Below are 15,736 nucleotides of genomic sequence, written 5' to 3'. Positions count from 1 at the left end.
GCTCTGACTGGGAAAATACGTTTTAAACGGTCATCCAACTCAGAATTGTAAGTCGGGAACTCGGGCCTCCTACAGCTACGACCTGAAGATCACTGAGGTCATCATGATTCGACCTTGTTTTTTTCAGAGTTCCCAGTTGTCATGAAAGCACCATAAATCCAGAGAATGCCAGACTTTAACGACAAAGTTTGATGACAAAATGTGCCCACGAAGGACCGCCGCGCCACCTTCCTGTTCAAGTGAGCACAGCACAACAAGGTGAGTCCAAAAATGTCTTGTATGCTGCTGCATAAATTATGTAATATGCCAGGGAAATATGTACTGTATACTGTTGCTAAGTGTATGTTGTGTAGTAAGCTGTTAGTAGCCCATGTGCCTCACCCTAATAATTTGGTCTATTTTCCCCACTTAATTTCGGCTATGTCACGCCCTGACCTTAGAGAGCCGTTTTAATTCTCTATTTGGTTAGGTCAGGGTGTGATTTGGGGTGGGCATTCTATGTTTTCTATTTCTTTGTTTTTGGCCGAGTGTGGTTCCCAATCAGAGGCAGCTGTCTATCGTTGTCTCTGATTGGGAATCATACTTAGGCAGCCTTTTTCCCACCTGTGTTTTGTGGGTAGTTATTTTCTGTTTAGTCTCTGTTACCTGACAGAACTGTTCACTTTCGTTTTGTTACTTTGTTTGAGTGTTTTTTGATACTAAAAGAAATCATGAACACTTTTCACGCTGCGCGTTGGTCCACTCTTTCCGACGACAGCCGTTACAGGCTACTGTTCTGACTAGGTGGTGTAGATGTAGCCTATAGCCTGTTTTAGAGCAATGTAATCATCAGACATTGTAAGAACTTTATTTATCATACGGTTCTGACTTGGTGTACAGGAAGAACAATGAAAGAACAGACCATGTTCTGAATTCTGTTGCTGTACATTTCAAAGTGCTGAACAAATAGTGATATTGACTATGTCTGTCCTAGCTCGTTCATTAATGTCTTATTTGAAATTACGGATTGCCTCTTATCCGCTTGTCGTCCCCTTATGCCATAGTTTGTACATCTCAACTGTCAGTAGAAACCACATTTGTTGAAGCAAGTCAGCCATATCAGCTATGTTTTTTTAAAGGCAGTAAATTAATGAATATTTCGCGGCCAGGCAGGGCTCTGCTGATAGCCAGGTGTAGCAGTGGTAAAGTGTTGGGACTGCTGTTGTGACAGCTTTATGTAGGCCCTAACAGTTTTTGGGCACCATTTTGTCACAGTTATAGTGCAATTAACGTATTGTTTAGTGTTGTGTAGTGGCTTTGCTGGTATGCATAGAGGAAAACTGGGTTCAATTTGCTTTCCAACAGAAACTGTGAGACAAAAACTGTGAACACCTTCCTAATATTGAGTTGCGCTCCCTTTTGCCCTGTGAACAGCCTCAATTCGTAGGGGGATGGACTCTACAAGGTGTTGTAAGCATTCCACAGGGATGCTGGCCAATGGACACTCCAATGCTCCCCTCAGTTGTGTCAAGTTTGCTGGATGTCCTTTGGTGGCGGACCATTCCTGATACACACAGGAAACTGTTGAGCATGATAACCCCAGTAGCGTTGCAGTTCTTGACACACTCAAATCAATCAGTGCGCCTGGCACCTACTACCATACCAGTGGTGGTCGGTGCCGTTTAAGATGAGGGAGGATTATATATATTTTTTGGGGGAACATGGCCTTATTTCTATTACAGCATATTGGATGATTTTCCTTCATATTTCATTCACCCAGTTCAATGTAACATCGATAGGTTTAGGCTACTACATGATACTCAGATTTTCCCTATACCCATCATAAGGTTGCTACAACCTAGCCTATGAATGAAAGTTTACAATGTAGGTGCACACAGGTCGAGAGAACATTTTGAGGTGACAGACAGTGTCCAACAGTTGAAAATTGTGAGGTGACAGACAGTGTCCAACAGTTACAAATGAGAGTTTCTACTAGCCAAATTCAGGTACGTACAGTGGGGAGAACAAGTATTTGATACACTGCCGATTTTGCAGGTTTTCCTACTTACAAAGCATGTAGAGGTCTGTAATTTTTTATCACTAAGTTGACTGTACTTTTAAACAGCTTGGAAAATTCCCCAAAATTATTTAGAAGATTCTGATAGGCTAATTTACATAATTTTAGTCAATTGAAGGTGTACCTGTGGATGCATTTCAAGGCCTACCTTCAAACTCAGTGCCCCTTTGCTTGACATCATTGGAAAATCAAAAGAAATCAGCCAAGACCTCAGAAAAAGAATTGTAGACCTCCACAAGTCTGGTTCATCCTTGGGAGCAATTTCCAAACGCCTGAAGGTACCACGTTCATCTGTACAAACAGTAGTATGCAAGTGTAAACACCATGGGACCACGCAGCCGTCATACCGCTCAGGAAGGAGACGCGTTCTTTCTCCTAGAGATGAACGTACTTTGGTGCGAAAAGTGCAAATCAATCCCAGAACAACAGCAAAGGACCTTGTGAAGATGCTGGAGGAAACAGGTACAAAAGTATCTATCTCCACAGTAAAACGAGTCCTACAGCAACATAACCTGAAAGGCCGCTTAGCAAGGAAGAAGCCAGTGCCCCAAAACCGCCATACAAAAGCCAGACTACGGTTTGCAACTACACACGGGGACAAAGATTGTACTTTTTGGAGAAATGTCCTCTGGTCTGATGAAACAAAAATAGAACTGTTTGGCCATAATGACCATCCTTATGTTTGGAGGAGAAAGGAGGAGGCTTGCAAGCCGAAGAACACCATCCCAACCATGAAGCACGGGGTGGCAGCACCATAGTGTGGGGGTGCTTTGCTGCAGGAGGTACTGGTGCACTTCACAAATTAGATGGCATTGTGAAGCAGGAAAATTATGTGGATATATTGAAGCAACATCTCAAGACATCAGTCAGAAAGTTAAAGCTTGGTCGCGAATGGGTCTTCCAAATGGACAATGACCCCAAGCATACTACCAGGTATTGGAGTGGACATCACAAAGCCCTGAACTCAGTCCTATCAAAAATTTGTGGGCAGAACTGAAAAAGTGTGTGCGAGCAAGGAGTCCTACAAACCTGACTCAGTTACACCAGCTCTGTCAGGAGGAATGGGCCAAAATTCACCCAACTTATTGTGGGAAGCTTGTGGAAAGCTACCCGAAACGTTTGATCCAAGTTAAACAATTTAAAGGCAATGCTACCAAATACTAATTGAGTGTATGTAAACTTCTACCCACTAGGAATGTGATGAAAGAAATAGAACCTGAAATAAATCATTCTCTCTACTATTATTCTATACCATTTCATATTCTTAAAATAAAGTGGTGATCCTAACTGACCTAAGACAGGGAATTTTACTAGGATTAAATGTCAGGAATTGTGAAAAACTGAGTTTAAATGTATTTGGCTAAGGTGTATGTAAACGTCCAACTTCAACTGGATTTAGTCTAGTTTTATCTAAAGGATAACTTTTTCAATGTTTCACTATTTATATTTTTAGGAGATTCACGCTGGAGGATGGTCCTCCTCTGAGGAGCCTCCACTATACTATACCCTGTTCAAAAGCATTTCAATATTTTGTCTTGCCTACTCACCCTCTGAATGGCACACATACACAATCCATATCATATCATAGGAGAATACACCACATTCACATGGATTTGCATGTGGGCACTTCCGATTTGTCACTTCAAGTCCAAATATATCATACTTTGTCTGAAACAATGACTTAAATCACTGTGCAAAACATTGGGAAAGCTCTGGCCATCGTCTTCCAGCTTGAAAAAATGGTTTAAGGCTGAAAAGGAGGCCTGCTATTTATGAATTTGCATCAAAGTTTCTTCAAATGTGTTTATTGTTCTCAGTACTGTGATATCAGTGTATGTAATAAAGTATCAACTATATGTCTAAAACCTTGTTCTATGTTTAAAGGGTGTTCTATCAACCTTGGGTGAAATGCATGCAGACCAGGGCCTAGAGTAAAAGGCATGTCCGTCAACCAGCGTTTGTTATTGTTTTCATTGAGAATGATGAAACCGTAAAGGAAACATTGGGATGGGGTTGTTTGTGAGGGAACTTGCATGAATTGCATTTGATGAATAGGGATGCATGTTCACTGTGTTGCCAGATATCTCCAGAGTACAGTTAGAGAGAGAGCGTGTCCCCTGTTCCCTGATTAGTAATTAACAGACTGGTTGATTATTAACAGAGCGCTTCTGAGTAGAGCCTAATTGTGCAACCGTATGTTTTATTTTGTTTGGCAAACAAGATGACTCTATTGAGAGTAGCACACCAGGGCTTGGTCTGCTCTTGACAAATGTCATGCATCAGTAATGAAGAAAGTTGGGACCAGGTCCAATCAGTGTGTTCTCCCTGGGTCTCTATCATGAAAACATGGCCACTGACATCAACTTCTGAAACAACAGAGATAGGGTTCTAAACAATATGTTACTGAACATTTGCAGTACAACTTTATAGAATCAAGGAACCATGACAAATGTAGGACAGAAATTATTGAAGTTTAAAAGAAACGTCTGTCACTCAGCAAGCGGGAGTTTAATAGGGGTGTAAAATACCATTTCTGGTAAACAGAGATTATGAAGGGAAAATATCAGTGGAAAAAAACAATTAAACTAAATAAACAAAAATTTACTTTGATTTTACAGGAGTGAAATCAATCTGCAGGCCCTGGGAGTTTTTTGTCTTAATTTACGATTAGGCTTGTCCATATTACATTTAAATACTTTTTTTGAATATCAAAGCAGGGTATAATATTTCATAACCACCACACAATTCTTATCCCTTAATCAAGGGGCAAGAATACGAATAACATACTCAATATTGTCACGTCCTGACCTTAGTTCCTTTTTTATGTCTCTATTTTGGTTTGGTCAGGGCGTGAGTTGGGGTGGGAATTCTGCTTTGTTCTGTGTGTTGTATTTCTATGTGTTTGGCCCGGTATGGTTCCCAATCAGAGTCAGCTGTCAATCGTTGTCTCTGATTGAGAACCTTACTTAGGTAGCGTCTGCTAAATGACTTAAATGTAAATGTAAATTGGAGGTGTACCTGTGGATGTATTTCAAGGCCTACCTTCAAACTCAGTGCCTCTGCGTGACATGGGAAAGTCAAAATAAATCAGCCAAGACCTCAGAAACAATTGTAGACCTCCACAAGTCTGGTTCATCCTTGGGAGCAATTTCCAAACACGTGAATGTACCACGTTCATCTGTACAAACAATAGTACGCAAGTATAAACACCATGGGACCACGCAACTGTCATACCGCTCAGGAAGGAGATGCGTTCTTTCTCCTAGAGATGAATGTACTTTGGTGCGAAAAGTGCAAATCAATCCCAGAACAACAGTAAAGGACATTGTGAAGATGCTGGAGGAAACAGGTACAAAGTATCTATATCCACAGTAAAACAAGTCCTATATCGACATAACCTGAAAGCCCGCTCAGCATGGAAGAAGCCACCACTCCAAAACCGCCATAAAAAAGCCAGACTATGGTATGCAACTGCACATGGGGACAAAGATTGTACTTTTTGGAGAAATGTCCTCTGGTCTGATGAAAAAAAAATAGAACTGTTTGGCCATAATGACCATCGTTATGTTTGGAGGAGAAAGGGGAGGCTTGCAAGCCGAAGAACAGCCGAAGAACACAAAATATATGGCATCATGAGGTAGGAAAATGATGTGGATATATTGAAGCAACATCTCCAGACATCAGCCAGGAAGTTAAAGCTTGGTCACAAATGGGTCTTCCAAATGGACAATGACCCCAAGCATACTTCCAAAGGTGTGGCAAAATGGCTTAAGGACAACAAAGTCAAGGTATTGGAGAGGCCATCACAAAACCCTGACCTCAAACGTATAGAAAATTTGGGGGCAGAACTGAAAAAGCATGTGCGAGCAAGGAGGCCTACAAACCTGACTCAGTTACACCAGCTCTGTCAGGAGGAATGGGCCAACATTTACCCAATTTATTGTGGAAAGGTTGTGGAAGGCCGAACCGTTTGACCCAATTTAAAGGCAGTGCTACCAAATACTAATTGAGTGTATGTAAACTTCTGACCCACTGGGCATGTGATGAAAGAAATAAAAGCTGAAAGAAATTATTATCTCTGCTATTATTCTGACATTTCACATTCTTAAAATAAAGTGGTGTTCCTAACTGACCTAAGACAGGGAATTATTGCTAACATTTTTACTAAATGTCAGGAATTGTGAAAAACTGAGTTTAAATGTATTTGTCTAAGGTGGCTAAGGTGTAACTTCCGACTTCAACTGTATAATTTATCGACCACAAGACGAACGTCGTCTCTCCACTATTTCATAAGGAAATTGTTCATTAATAGAGAATGGGGGTTCTTCAATTCCCTACCCTGTTGTAACGAGGTAATTTTCATTTTGTTGTGGGTTAGCATAGCTACAATCGGACGGAGCTTTCCCTCTGCCCTGCAACCAGAAACTGAGCTCTTTTAAAATCAACATTTTCCACCTGTTTGTACCGAGGTAAAGACAGTTTCAGGTTGGATATTCGCCTGTAGTTTTCCTTACGTCCACCAACAGCAGTTAGGGACCGTCAACATAGTGACAAATCTAATTTTTCAAATTTCAATGGCTCTTTAACCATTGCTCCTAAAACTTTCATAACTGGTTGTAGCTAACCTGATGGCATAGACACACATTGCGCACACTTTCTTTTTGTCGATTTACAACTCGCGCTATTTTAAATTATTTATTTACATTTTGGAATTTCAATTGGTCATTGGTCATATGACCTACTGACTTCAAACAAGGTTCAGAATGTCCAATGACCATCCTTCTATATTGCACACCCTTTAGTTGTCATCTCACAAGATTTAGCATGAATTTTTCAAATTTTCACATTTCAATAGGTTCAGAATGTCCACTCAGTGGGCCTACACATTGCACACCCTTTAGTTTGTCAATTTTCATCTCACAGGATTTTACGTTAATTCTTCAAAATAAAACATTTCAATAGCTCCTTGGTCATGTGACCTACTGACCTCAAACAAGGTTCAGAATGTCCACTGACAATGCCTTCTTATCGCACACTCTGATGTTTGCCTACTTTCATCTCATGCTATTAGACTTAAATCTGTAAGCCTGAGACCCAGTAGGGGTGGACATTGCTGTACAGTGGACACCCACACTCAGAAGTCATTTGGAGAAAAAGAGAGTATCTGACAGAGTAGTTAACAATGATTACTATTATCTGTCTGACCCCCTTGTACCCTCAAACCCTTCCAGGACATGACAATCTCACCATGCAGGATATTCCATGGTCCCTAGACTCCTTTCTAACAGTCCTCAGGCTTTAATAGGATAGTCGATGACAGTGTAAATGTTGAAATTCAGAGTCAATGTTATCATTTTTGGAAGTCTTATGGTCAGGCATAAAATGTTGTCTCCAGTTTCTTGCTTGCTGAGTGGACGGTAATGATGCCTTTTCAGTCTAGCTCTATCATTATTTTATAAGCACCACGCCACCCCTCTCCCGTTTCATAACAGCCTATCACCTTCTACCATTTGTCTACATTCCAAGCACCATGACAGCCCTCTAGGTTTAGACGCCCCCCGATCCATGACAACTGAGATTCCCATATCCATAGCCTTCTTAGCTTGTAGCTTGTAGGTCTAAAAACGTTTTTGTCCTTACTATGCTGAAATATCAAAGACTAAGCTTTTTGTGTGACACTGGTAAGTCATTTCAAGTCAAAGCCTTGTTTTCCCTGGTACATAAATGTATACTACTAACTAGTTCTGTTTATTTAGACTTTGCAGCATAAAAATCTTGTTGGGAGCTGAAAAACACTTTCATAGCTGTATGTTAATAAAGAAATACTACATCTCAGTGCAATGGTAAATGTTAAGTCAGCTGTGGGATATGACCACTAGAGGAGGATGCTGTTGTACTGACAGTAGAGTCATCACTATTTCAGGACTTTTCTTTTGATGAGGGTCACAGCACTGGAGAATAACCTGGTTCTGGTCTAGATGTACCAGACTCATTTGCCTGAGGGTGGCCTCTAAAATAGTACATAAAGTTATGTTTGCTTGTACACTGGTCATCCTGATGCACTCCATGCAATACTTGCTGTTGTTTGTAATAGTTATTGTCATGTTTTTGTCCACATTTGTTTGGAAATAGTGTAACTGTCCTTTGTCGTTGGCATACAGCTGCATGGTACTGTGATATATATTTTTTTTTTATCCGTTATTTTACCAGGTAAGTTGACTGAGAACACGTTCTCATTTGTAGTTATAGTTCTATATAGTTACACGGGAGAGGAGGGGGATGAATAAGCCAATTGTAAACTGGGGATTATTAGGTGACCGTGATGGTGAGGGCCAGATTGGGAATTTAGCCAGGACACCGGGGTTAACACCCCTACTCTTACGATAAGTGCCATGGGATCTTTTAATGACCTCAGAGAGTCAGGACAACATTAGTTGTCATTTTGTCACTAAGCTGGTTGTTGTTAGTCTAAAGCATACTTTTACAAGTTTGTTTAATTTGCATTTGTCCCCCCATCTCTTTGCCTCAAGAGTCCAGTCTGCCTTTCACAGCCCTTATCGCAAAGACGACATTATAATTCATTTACTGTCCCATTACATTTTTGGTTGAAAATGAAAAAGTATTAATAGTAATTTCTTAAAAATATGGGCTCTTGTGCATGGTGGATTTTTCATATTGTGATGATCTGTTTTTGCAATTTAATATATTGTAATAAGCAACTAGAACTAGATAGCAGGGGCTAACATGGCAACCGTTTAACCCTGCTGCGCCTTTACCTACCTATTGACAAATAAGCTTTTTCACATCTTTTATTGCTTATTTTAGTCCATAGTATTTAAGGCTTGACAGTAGACATGCACCACAGTTAATTTGCCCACTAGCAAATATATCCCAAACTATTGTCAGCTAGATTTTGATACTAACGTGCTTTTAACGACATTGCCAAATGAGAAAACATCTTTATACAAAATAAAATGTCTCATTAGTTAGTTTTCGTCAGTCGAAAAAACATGTGACGTATTAAAAAAAGGCCACAGAAACTCTGAATCAGATCTGTGGAATAAAGGTGGAGGGAGAGAGAGTTTTGCAGGCCTTCATTTTACATGGGTGTTAAAAAAATGTTTTTAACTTAACAAATGTTCCAGCCTTGCAAAAAAAAAAAAAAAAAAAAAAACCGAATTACTGTCCAATGAGTAACCTCGACCTTGTAGGTGTGTGGGTGTTTGGGCCAATAAGGTGCCAACTCAATTCTACCACTGACTAGTCTCTCATGCCCCTATGAATGAGGACACAGGGCAATAGTTTTTATCTAAACCAGCCTTTTTTTACTAGAGTACACTAACCCCTAATTGGGGCTCTTTTCTTGACAAACAGTAGCAGTTAACCAGATAAGAAGTCAAGAAGATAAAAAAGTAGATTGTTGTAAGGGTGTATTACATCCTGTGCTGGCCACAATGTCATAACCATTCTGGATTCTGAGTAGTAAAATCATATCTGAAAATGCCTCTATGTATGTGTTTACTTTATGTGGGAATGTCTTATGTCTGTCCTACATGTAGTGTTGGTACATGGAATATTCCTCAACTCCATATATCAGAAATTGCTGACAACTGTTCAACAACTGACATTTATGTTCAAGTATTATATTCAACTGACATTTTCAGATATTATTTTGACAAACACACTTTAACACACTTTGGTGCTTACAATTCATTCTCTATTGTCATAGATTTGCTGGGCACTGTCATCTGGGATCTTTGTGATATGACTTTCTTTAAGCATGTACTGATGAAACTGTCACTTAATATTTTTCTGTTAAAGTCTATAAACGCTCTACATTTATTCACTCTGTGATAGGGTTGGATCCTATATGTTACTTTTATTATTGTCCTGTAAATGGTTCAGTGCCTATAATTTAGGCTGTGTGTAGAATGGGGCATAAAGGAAATTACTAGATTATAGTGATAAGGAAAACAGCATACAATTTTGGCCTGGGTATTCATTTGCCTATGTAACAGTATAACTTTAAACCGTCCCCTCGCCCATACCCGGGCTCGAACCAGGGACCCTCTGCATACATCAACAACAGTCACCCACAAAGCATCGTTACCCATCGCTCCACAAAAGCAGCTACTACTTCAAGGTCTCAGAGCAAGTGACGTCACCGATTGAAACGCTATTTAGCGCGCACCGCTAACTAAGCTAGCCGTTTCACATCCGTTACACTCAAGATCTTGCCATGGAAAAGAGGACTGGGTGGACAGGAAGTGTAAAGGAGGGGAAATAACTCACAACATGCAGAAGGACATCTTCAGCTGCGGGGTCTTTGTAATGCAGGTTTGATAGTTACATTTTCAATAATGAATGGTTAGCTGTTATGTGACAATTAGGTCAGAAACTCTATTTTATTTTTTGGTGTAGATGGCCAAGGAAGTTGCACAGAACTTCCCCAACATCCCAAATTGATAAGGAACCTTCACAAAAACACATGGAGCAACTGCGAAAAGAAATGGCTAAGGATATACTAAAAATGTCTGGTATGTAATGACATTTAATTCAAAGTAAATGTAAATGATTTATTTTTATGTTGTTTTGTGGGACAGCCATATGTTCAGTTCAGGCCTATGATTTCAGAGTTCAACAAAGCCAACAACTGCTTCATGTGTGCCACTGATAAAGAACCTGAATGTGGCCCAAAGACTGACTGGGTTAGTAACTTTATTTAACATGTTTATAATCTTTTTACAACAGTGACGGCATGTAAGACAATTTATGATATAACACAATGAATGGCTGATTCTGCATTGATATTTGATATTATTTATAAAGTGTTACGCTTTGTTTTGTTTTAGATTGAATGTTTTGCATGCCAACGGTGGTTCCATGTGCTGTAACTAGGAATGAAGACAAAAGAGTTCAACAGAGTAAACACAAACTGGAAGTGCAGTCTGTGTTGTTGAAAATGTATGCTATACCCCATCCACACTGAAGAGTGTACATCAACCAGGAATAAAGAGAAAGTTAACACTGTGAAATATTTCGTACTTATTTGAAGTAAAGTGTCTGTTGACATGTTGGGAAAGATTAAAGGTCTACAATTTCTGTTTAATTTGTCAATATTACATTTTTATTACATTTTATTGATACTGTATGTATTGACCAGCAAACCCACTGCAGCCTACCTCACTAGCTCACTCTCCATCCCTGCTTTGGACAATTATTAACATGACTCTAGTACTTTGTCATTTTCCTTTATGGTTGATATTAACGATGAAAGGAGATATCTGTCTCTCTCCTATTGTTAAATCCTGTGGAAAAATAAAAAACAGGGAAAATAAGTACTTAGAACTACCAATTATTATAGATAAATATTAAAGAAAAGGGTAAACAACACTGGACTGAACCCCCTAATTGTCAAACTAACATTAATGTACAACAATATAGAAGATACATGACTAGAGGTTACGCAATATGGGTGTATATCCACAGCACGCTTCTTAGGTGTGTAATTGACATGACCAAGGAGCTATTGAAATTTAAACCTATGAAAAATGTACGTTATACCGCGTGATTTTACAGTACACAAATAAGAGTGTGTGCAATATAGAAGGGAAGTCGATGACAAAGGAGCTATTGAAATTTGAAAGTTTGAAAAATGAATGTAAAAACATGTGAGATGAAAATGGACAAACTAAAGGGTGTGTAACGCGTAGGCCCACTGAGTGTACATTCTGAACCTTGTTTGAGTCAAGAAGGTCACATGACCAAAGAGCTATTGAAATTCGAATGTAAAAAAAGTTTTTACTTGTTTACGCTCCCTAACTAATTCAACTAGGAATACAAAATGCTGCTCACATTTCCACATGTTTATTAGCTTTGGAAAGTGAATTAATGTCCAAATCGTGAAAATAAGACCTGTGCAATGTGTGCAATTTTTCCAACATCATGACACTTATTGGAGTCTGTTGCTCAAGTGGTTTGAAAGCTATTGAGGTTTCAAAGCGCGAATATCCTACTTGTCATCTTGAGATTACGTTTCATGAACACCTTGACTTTTTCCTCAGTTGACTGATAGTTTTAATTTTCATCCTCCTTTATTCCCATTATAACAATATTATTTTCCATACTTCTGCACTTTAGATCAAGTAATTCGGGTTTCATTGTTTTATTATCATACCGTAGCCTCTCTGTAGTGTCTTTTAGGGAGTCCACGGTAGTTTTCAATATATTATTTTCTGCTCATATTTCTTCCATTTTATTACTGTAATCCATTCCTGTTTTTAAGGCCTCAACCTCCCCCAGTAGCCCAGGCAATAGATCTAGTTTTTTAAATTGCTCGCTCATGCTTGTAAGCAATGCTCTATCTTCTGGACACAAAGTTATAAAAACGTCCCCCTACAATGTTAAATTTGATATCTTAGACGGAGGCTTCCCTCCCGTTTCGCTCCAGAACTCGAGGAAAGGTATTGTTTCTCTTGTTTCTTTTTCGAGCATATCAAAATGCTGAGTTCCAGATTCTCTATATTATCCAGAATGTTTGTTTTTCGTAGTTATCAGGTAATCCTCAATTTTTGTGATTCATTCATGGGACAAGCTGTGCCTACCACGCTGCCACCTGATCACGAAACCCAAACCGCGCTTCTTAACACCTGACATCTTAACCCAGAAGCCAACTGCACCAATGTGTGGGTCAGCCTGCAACCGAGGTCAGCCTGCAGGTGCCCCACTCGCCGTAAGGTGTCGTTAGAGTGCTATGAGCCAAGTAAAGCCCCGCTGGCCAAACCGTCCCCTAACCCAGACGAGCCTCCCTATGGGACTCGCAGTCACGACACAGCCTGGGATTGAACCTGGGAACCTCAAGCACTGTGATGCAGTGCCTTAGACCGCTGTGCCATTCGGGAGGCCCCTGTCATATCTTTCATTTGAGCCTAGAGAAAGTGATCTGCCCTCAGGCCTGGAGGGAAGCCTAAATCATTCCGATTCCCAAGAATGGTAAAGCAGCCTTTACAGCAGACCTATCAGCTTGCTGCCAGCTCTTAGCAAACTGTTGGAAAAAATGGTGTTTGACCAAATACAATGCTATTTCTCTGTTAACACATTAACAACAGACTTTCAGCATGCTTATAGACAAGGGCACTCAACATGTCAACACTGACACAAATTACTTATGATGTGTTGATGGCTTTTCAGCCTCTACCATATTGTGGATTCAGAAAGTATTCACACCCCTTTATTTTTTTCACATTTAGTTGTGTTACAGTCTGAATTTTAAATGGATTCAATTGAGATTGTGTGTCACTGACCTGCAGACAATACCTCATAATGTCAAAGTGGAATTATGTTTTTAGATTGATTTTGAAATGTTTTGAAATGTTTGTGCTGAAATGTTTTTGAAAGAGAGGTAGTACCCGCAAAACACAAGTCACAACGTCAACAGTGAAGAGGCGACTCCGGAATGCTGGCCTTCTAGGCAGAGTTCCTCTGTCCAGTGTCTGTGTTCTTTTGCCCATCTTAATCTTTTATTTTTATTGGCCATTCTGAAATACGGCTTTTTCTTTGCAACTCTGCCTAGAAGGCCAGCATCCCGGAGTCGCCTCTTCACTGTTGACGTTGAGACGAGTGTTTTGTACTTGTCCTCTTGCTCAGTTGTGCACCGGGGCCTCCCACTCCTATTTCTATTCTGGTTAGAGCCAGTTTGCACTGTTCTGTGAAGGGAGTAGTACACAGCGTTGTAAGATATCTTCAGTTTCTTGGCAATTTCTCACATGGAAAAGCCTTCATTTCTCAGAACAAGAATAGACTGACGAGTTTCAGGAGAAAGTTCTTTGTTTCTGGACATTTTGAGCCTGTAATCGACCCCACAAATGTTGATGCTCCAGATACTCAACTAGTCTTAAGAAGGCCAGCTTTATTGCTTCTTTAATCAGCACTACAGTTTTCAGCTGTGCTAACATAATTGCAAAAGGGTTTTCTAATGATCAATTAGACTTTTAAAATGATCAACTTGGATTAGCTAACACAACGTGTCATTGGAACACGGGAGTGATGGTTGCTGATAATGGGCCTCTGTAGATATTCCTTTAAAAACCAGCTGTTTCCAGCTACAACAGTAATTTAAAACATTAGCAATGTCTACACTCTATTTCTGATCAATTTAATGCTATTTTAATGGACAAAAAAAAGTTTTTCTTTAAAAGACAAAGGACATTTCTAAGTGACTCCAAACTTTTGAACGGTAGTGTAAATTGTAAAGTATTTGATCTGCAATGTATTTTTTGTTATGTGTTGCAACCCAGTAAGACTAGCTGTCGCCATCGGCTAATGGGATCCTAATGAAATAAAAATAAACCCCCCACTAAGCACGTACCGACGGAGACATTTTTTGGGAAACTTTTTTTGGTGCGGCTTCTCATTCCAGGGTTTTTCTTTATTTTGACTATTTTCTACATTGTAGAATAATAGTGAAGGGTCTCCAGGGTCTCCTGGAGACCCTCACCAGGCAAGGTGGGCCATGTTCTTTACCCGTTTTGTTTTCACTCAGTCCTACAGACCAGGTTCCCAGAACGCTAAGGCAGACGCACTGTCCTGGATGTATGACACAGAGGAGCAGTCCATGGATCCCACTCCCTTACTTCTGGCCTCTTGCCTGGTGGCACCGGTGGTGTGGGAGCTGGACGCGGACATCAAGCGGGCGTTACGTACAGAGCCCACTCCCCCCCAGTGTCCAGCTGGGCGTCTGTACGTTCCGTCTGCTGTCCGCGACCGTTTGATCTATTGGGTCCACACGTCACCCTCCTCTGGTCACCCTGGCATCGGTCGGACAGTGCGTTGCCTTAGTGGGAAGTACTGGTGGTCCACCTTGGCCAAGGACATGAGGGTTTATGTTTCCTCCTGTTTGGTGTGCGCCCAGTGCAAGGCTCCCAGGCACCTGCCCAGAGGGAAGTTACAACCCCTACCCGTTCCACAACGGCCGTGGTCTCACCTGTCGGTGGACTTCCTGAGGGATCTTCCTCCCTCACAGGGCAACACCACGATCCTGGCCGTTGTGGATCAGTTTTCTAAGTCCTGCCGTCTTCTCCCTTTGCCCGGTCTCCCTATGGCCCTACAGGCTGCGGAGGCCCTGTTCACTCACGTCTTCCGGGCACTTCAGGGTGCCTGAGGACATAGTCTCTGATCGGGGTCCCCAGTTCACATCCAGGGTCTGGAGAGCGTTCATGGAGCGTCTGGGGGTCTCGGTCAGCCTCACCTCAGGTTTTCATCCCGAGAGTAACGGGCAGGTGGAGTGAGTAAACCAGGATGTGGGTAGGTTTCTGCGGTCATATTGCCAGGACCAGCCGGGGGAGTGGGCGGCGTTCATCCCCTGGGCAGAGATGGCCCAAAACTCACTCCACCACTCCTCCACTAACCTCTCTCCCTTCCAGTGCGTACTGGGGTATCAGCCGGTTCTGACACCTTGGCATCAGAGCCAGATCGAAGCTCCTGAGGTGGATGAATGGCTTAAGCGCTCGGAGGAGACCTGGGACGCCGCCCATGTGCACCTGCAACGGGCCGTAGGCGGCAGAAGGCGAAGCGCCGACCGCCACCGCAGTGAACACCGGGGGACCAGGTGTGGCTCTCGACCCGAAACCTGCCTCCGCCTGCCCTGCCGGAAGCTGGGTCCGTGGTTTGTGGGGCCATTCA

Source organism: Oncorhynchus nerka, linkage group LG14 (assembly GCF_034236695.1).
Source record: "Oncorhynchus nerka isolate Pitt River linkage group LG14, Oner_Uvic_2.0, whole genome shotgun sequence".
NCBI lineage: Eukaryota > Metazoa > Chordata > Actinopteri > Salmoniformes > Salmonidae > Oncorhynchus > Oncorhynchus nerka.
Note: the sequence above shows the minus strand (reverse complement) of the source record.